The sequence below is a fragment of the Haliaeetus albicilla genome, chromosome 28, assembly GCF_947461875.1.
Source record: "Haliaeetus albicilla chromosome 28, bHalAlb1.1, whole genome shotgun sequence".
Lineage (NCBI taxonomy): Eukaryota > Metazoa > Chordata > Aves > Accipitriformes > Accipitridae > Haliaeetus > Haliaeetus albicilla.
Genome location: NC_091510.1, coordinates 14,781,403 through 14,787,519, shown reverse-complemented (window position 1 = coordinate 14,787,519; position 6,117 = coordinate 14,781,403). Strand labels below are relative to the sequence as shown.

General features: G+C 47.9%; 1 long non-coding RNA gene across 1 annotated transcript; it reads left to right on the top strand.

Moving 5' to 3' along the window:
• The first annotated feature begins 496 nt into the window (after positions 1–496).
• On the top strand, positions 497–4,878 carry LOC138682443 (uncharacterized). The gene is made up of 3 exons (XR_011322527.1): positions 497–1,868; positions 1,968–2,063; positions 3,302–4,878. It is a non-coding gene; the product is annotated as an uncharacterized lncRNA (long non-coding RNA).
• The last annotated feature ends 1,239 nt before the right edge of the window (positions 4,879–6,117 follow it).

Below are 6,117 nucleotides of genomic sequence, written 5' to 3'. Positions count from 1 at the left end.
TTCGGCGCAGCAAAAAATGGGAACGATCCTCAAATCAATGCCTGCCCCAGCTCCTTTTTGCCAAAGTCCTTTGCGGCGGAGGAGCCGAGGTTGTTCCCCAGGGCTGCCAGAGCCAGCGTCGCAGGCGCTGTGGCCTCAGGATCTGTCTGCTCTCGTTCAGGAGGGAGATATCACGAGCCTTATTCAATGTCACCTACCCCAGGGACGTGACGCAGAGGTGGTCTGCAAGCCTCATCCTCTGCCTCGCATACGGAAGAGAGCTGTTCCTGCTGCACGAGCAAAGGGGACGAAGAAGACCTAAAGCTCCGATGTCCTGTCTCTGGTGTCCTAAAGCTCTGGTGAAGCGGTGGTGTCACCGCCTCGGTGCTACCCGATGCATTTTGGTGATGACCTGGGTTACGCGTGTGGTTCAAGCAAGTTGTGAGAGGCAGTGTCACCACCGATATGTTATATAATGTTTAGGGGTTTAGCGAAATCCTTAGGAAACAGTGGAGCTTTGCTCAGTTGTTGCTGGTTATGAGTCTGCTCGTTTCAACTGTGTCTAACCTGGGTTGCACATTTTCCCAGCAAAGGCGGTTTCCAGAAATCATTTTCTGGGCTTGATTGCCTTGTGAGGGCCAAGAATGTTTGTGGAACCTTAAAATGAAGCTTTTAAATTTAAGCGTTAGATCAATAATTGAGTTTTTGTATTCGAGCTTTTTCCTCAGATGAACCGAACAGCATCAAACCTGAAACAAATGGGTTGCACACCTTCACCTATGCATTGCAGCAAAGAGGAGAGCAAAGTAATGTTTGCTTAACAGAAAGACGTTATACTTGCCAACAAAGGTTGTAGTTACTTACGCTTTTGAGGCAATTGCAGGCTTTCACTCACAGTGGTTGTAAAGAGGTAAATACCCAGAATATGAAGGTGGCTCAGCCCTGAACAGAATAACGTCTAGGGCAAATCAGTAGTGGTGGTGGTGTACCTTAAAATATCAATATATTAGTGGCAAGTAGACTGACAGGCAGCTCAGGTGTCCATGAAGTGGGGACGAGGTGATAAATTGTCAAGCTGAGCTAGGGACAGCAGAGGCTGAGTCTACTATACCTGAGGTTACCCAGGAGGACCCTGGCAGAGCAAGGAGCAGAAACTGCATCTTCCAAATTGCAAAACTGTCTCCAAGCCAAGGGCTCGCCTTTGCTTTCTCACGGACATCTCCTAACCCCTCTTCCTAAGCTCTGCTCTGTGCCTGCCTTTCCGTAGGTGGCAAAGAGCCAGCTCACTTGGGCTCACAAGGAGTTTCGTAGTCCGATAATGTTTCTCAAAACAGCAGGCATCACACTGATGGTGTGACAGTTTCACGTTGGGTGAAATCTCACTGATTAAATTTATGTTTCTCCAAAAAGGCTAATACAAAAATGTGCTTATCTCGGGAGAAGTGAAGTTCCCCCTTGGCTGTGTGGAGTCATCGCCTTATCCTCTGGGGAGGGAGGAAAAGTGGCCGCTGTTGCATGGGGTATCTGGGAGCACAAGCTCTACCCAGGATGGGAAGAGAGAGCCAAGGTCGCTTCCCTTACAATTCATCTTGGATTTACAGCATTTCTGTGGGTTGTGGAGTTATAAAATCCTGGCACCTGCGTGTCTTGTCTTCCTCATCCTACAGGTTTTATTCAGACTTGTGTCAATTTTCTTCTCCAGGTATATGCCCAGCTGGGTTTTGATAATGCTTCCAGAGGCCCCTGTGCAGTCTTCTCTTCAATTACTGCCTCCCCTCTGGGAAGATTTTACATTTCCAAATGTGCTGAAAAGCACATTTCCTACATCTACTTTAACAGTGCTAACAGAGCTCCCTCCCCAGGCTCTGGAGACTCCCAGGACACACGGGGTCAGTGCATTGCTCTGGTTCAGCGTAGCCATGTCAAGTTTTGTTTTTAAAACGTCTCATTCAACATATCGTAGAACATTAATCCTTTCTCTTCAATAGATAAGCCTGCGTTTTTGGCAACAAATGCAGGAAGATAGCCAGTATGGAGCAAGAACTGTGTGAATTTGCTTCTACTGAATGCTGCATCGTGCTGAGGTACTCTGGTGCAGATGGGTCTCCAGATGGGGGTCAGACATCCACCTTTTTATGTCTCTGGAGCAAACGTTCCCCTCTTTCCATGCTTGCGTTTGCAGGGAGCGTGCTGCATGTCTGAGCAGGGAGATGGCCATTTGTGTAACAGAGCTGGTGAAATGTGTTGCAAACAAAAACATGTGCTGTGCTTCATCCTGGAGGCCTTGCTCTCTTGCTTTCTTCTTTAATTGTTTCAGTGGACATAACTAAGCCACTCAAACAGAAAGTCTGTGGCTGTTCCATGTGCAAGAAACACGCAGTAGCCATCGCGAGTGGGTGATGTGATTCCTGGAGCTCTGCAGCGGGCACCCTGAGACCGAGGTGCTGTCATTCACCCATGTCCATTTGTGACACGGAGGAAGAGAATTTGACTTATTAACTTGGTGCTGCAGTGTCAGCCAGTGCCTTCTGAGCGAGGGTACATCTACGCGGTGCTTTTCGGGTAGAAGTGGGCATGGCAGCTAGAAACCCAGCCCAAAATGTAAGGGAGGTCTCCACAAATATTGCTGATGAGCTCTGCAGGGGCACGACTAGAGAGCCCTCACCACTTGCAAAAGCTCTCCTGGCATTTGTGTGAAGTATCAGGGAAAGAGGAACAGCCCTCTTGACTCCTCAGGAGATGTCTTCTGACATCTGCCGCCGGGGAGCGGTGGTTTTTTATCACAGTTTGCATAACTGCAGATATTCGTCCTGACTATGAATTTCACTTTCGGGAATCTGGGCAGGAGAGTTTATGTCAACTGAAGTATTGAATGGATTCGTGTTGTATAACGAGCTGGGTGATCCAGATGGTTGAACATCAGCTCCCACATGGCTGAGTGGTTCGCTGGAGGTTTTTCTTCTCACCTGCCTTGCCTCTATCTGAGCCCGGGCTGCTGGTTGAAGCTATGAGACGGAGAGCCAGAGGGTGCAGCAGGGTGGCTTCTGTGGGGGACGAAGGCCACCGGCTGCCACCTCAATCCTCCATGAGCAAACCCATTCCTGATACTGACCATTAGCCTTACCTGCAACGAGTAGCAGCTCTTCTCTGGTTTTCATATTGTTTGGTGCTTTTCCCTTTGGAACAAGAACTGGTATTCTGCTGTTTGGTCCCGTTATTTGTTGTTTTTCTTAATGAGTTCCCTTAAGGAACCTTATTTAAGCAAACAAAATTTGAAATGTAAACTTCAGAAATATTTCACACACATATGTATCTTTGGCAGGATTCAAGCCCAGAAAAGAGGGAACAGAGAAACCGACAGATGGAGAAGGATGCAGCCGAAGGAATTGCTCCGTGAAGGAGCCTCTTTAACCTGTGAGGCTTTGTACTCGCTATTTTTACTTCCATTTGAATTATAATGTCAAAGTAACTAAAATAACCAAAGTACAGACAGTCATACTTAAAGGAAAGGACACAATTAAGGATTTGCCTGCTTGAGGAGAAAGTAAGGGCGCTTCGTTACCTTAGGCACAAGCTAGATGGTGCTAGAGCATGCGAGTAGGATGATGTTCATCTATCAGCTGTGTGAAATTAAAATGGGATGGTCAAAAGAGACTGTACTAAGGGAAACTCTTCAGCGTTACAGACTTTTTAACACCTGGTTTTGCCTGCTACTTTTGTTCTGACTGTGTAAAAGTAGTTCCTACTTCCCCTGAGCCTCTCAAAACTCCCTGTCAAATATATTAACTTACAGAAACCTCTCTTTGATATTCTTGTATTGAACCCATTAATACAGATGACCCTGCTTTGTGATTTTAATCTGTTTGCATTGCATTGGGAGAGCGGTCAGACATTCCCCAACGCCAAAGGGCAGCGCTGCTCGGCATGGAGCTTGCAAAGACAGACGTGCGTTGATGGAATAAATGTTCAAAAACATTTGTGGGACCGAAGGGCATAATTCCCGCTGAAAACCAGTGGGAGCTGTACTTTAGAATTTCCTATGCTGCAGGGCTTCCCCTGGTGTGCTTACGTCGGTACTTCCCCTCTTCAGACTCAGGAAAAAACCACCCTTGGTTGCGATTTAAATGATTAAGTGATTTTTGGATGTTTTGACTTGCTTAAAAATGAATTGTATCGACCTGAGGAATGAAAGAATGTCACTCTTTCAGCTTTAACTGCAGACAAAAATTTGTGACCATAAAAGTAGTCAGAGGATCCGATCCCTCTGGGGCCTGGCCAGCTGCAGATCCCGTGCTGCTCCTGCACGTTTTGACGGGTCCTTCAGGGCAACGTACCCCACTCGGCAGAGCCTGGAATGCCATTGGATGGAAGCATGCGTTTGCATCAGAGCAGAGAGGAAGGGGAAATGGTACCATGCAAGTTGAAGAATTCTTCTTTTTTTATTTTTGTACTTACAGGTTTTGAAATGCAAGGTCTTTACACTTATAAAAGCATGGCCTACAAAGACTTCAAGGTGCATATAACTTCATCCATGTAAGAAGTTGAACTGGAAGCAAAGAGATTATTCACTTAGGTAAAAATCCCATGTGTTTTAGCCTGCACACTTAGCACCTTTCTTTGAACTTGTACAGCTTTATCAGCACATGGTAGATACAGTAATGTCACTGCACTGAAATGTGATGTGATGGATAGAGCGCTAGATGGTGAACCAGGAGCTGTATCTTCTGGCTCTTCCCATGCTGTATGATCTTCTGCAGGACTTCATCTCTAATTTTCTTCACTTACAAAATGCTATAAAGATGTTTTCCTAGCTGCGTAAAGCACCTTGCTCTTTAGAAATGAATAGTGCTGTGACAGATATGTATTACTGAGTGTAGCAAAAGGAGTAAAACTGGAAAAGCTGAATATGTTCAATGCCTGGAGGTTAATAACTTAATTGGCAGAGCACCCTAGTATTCTGGCTAATGGGCCTGCCACATCTGACATACTGGCTCGCTGCTGTTCAGACACAGTCGTACATCTGGTGATCCGAGCCGTGTCGCTCCATCTCTCGCACCCCTTCGGTGAGTGTGTCGGGGCCGGGGTGACGCCAAAATACTCATCCAAAGATCTGTGCTTTTATCTGAGCCTTGAGGACGTGCTGGAAGCGGTCCTTTTTGCAGCATGCAACGTGATCGGCGGGCACGGTGGAAAATGCTGTGATGAGCAGAAGAAATGGTGCTTGCACAGCACCGGTGCTGCTCTGCGAGGTGTACACGTGGGAAAATAGGTCAGTGAAACATCCAGAGGGGTTGCACAGCTGCAGAGGGCATATTTATGTGCGCAGGGTGCAGACGGCAGGCTTGAGCTAGCCAAGCTGCTGCTGAGCAGCCTGGCGTGTGCCTGGGGAACGGTGTGCCAACACGCCGTTCCAGCCTGGTCCTCAAAAATAGCTACAGCACTTTTGTCCAGAGCTGCCCTCAGGCTGGCATGGCTGTTTTGGCTCTGGAGTGGGGTACCTGTGGCACAGGGCTGTGGGGTGCGTGGATTGCCCGGGTCCCGTGGCTCCCCTGGGAGTCCTGGCAGGCGTACGTGCCTGGTTCTTGGAGCTGTGTTGGGCTTGGTCACTGCGAACGTGAGCAAGGTGAGGGTTGGAGGCTAGAGCAGGTATTATCTGTGTTTTTCAGGTGTATCAACAGACGTGGCTTTGGACCCACAAGTCTTTTTCCAGGCCTGAAGCAGTAGCAGCTAGTTTTGCTCTTAAGCAACCCAAAACTGTGCAGCTTCACTTGCATCAGCTGGTGGAATGTTTATAACTTTGTACTATGAGGTGTCCCCAGGTTCTTGGTCCCATCCTGCTTATGTCTGTGCATGCAGCATCTTGAAAAATTTCTCCATTCTTTGCTGCTTGCATTTATTTGACTGCCATAATTACCCTGGTATAAATACAGGCTGGGGGATGGCAGGATTGAGAGCAGCCCTGCAGAGAAGGACTTGGGGGTAGTGGTGGATGAAAAGCTGGACATGACCCGGCAATGGGCGCTCACAGCCCAGAAAGCCAACTGTATCTTGGGCTGCATAAGCAGCAGCGTGGCCAGTGGTCGAGGGAGGGGATTCTGCCCCTCTACTCCCCTCTCCTGAGACCCCACCTGCAGTACT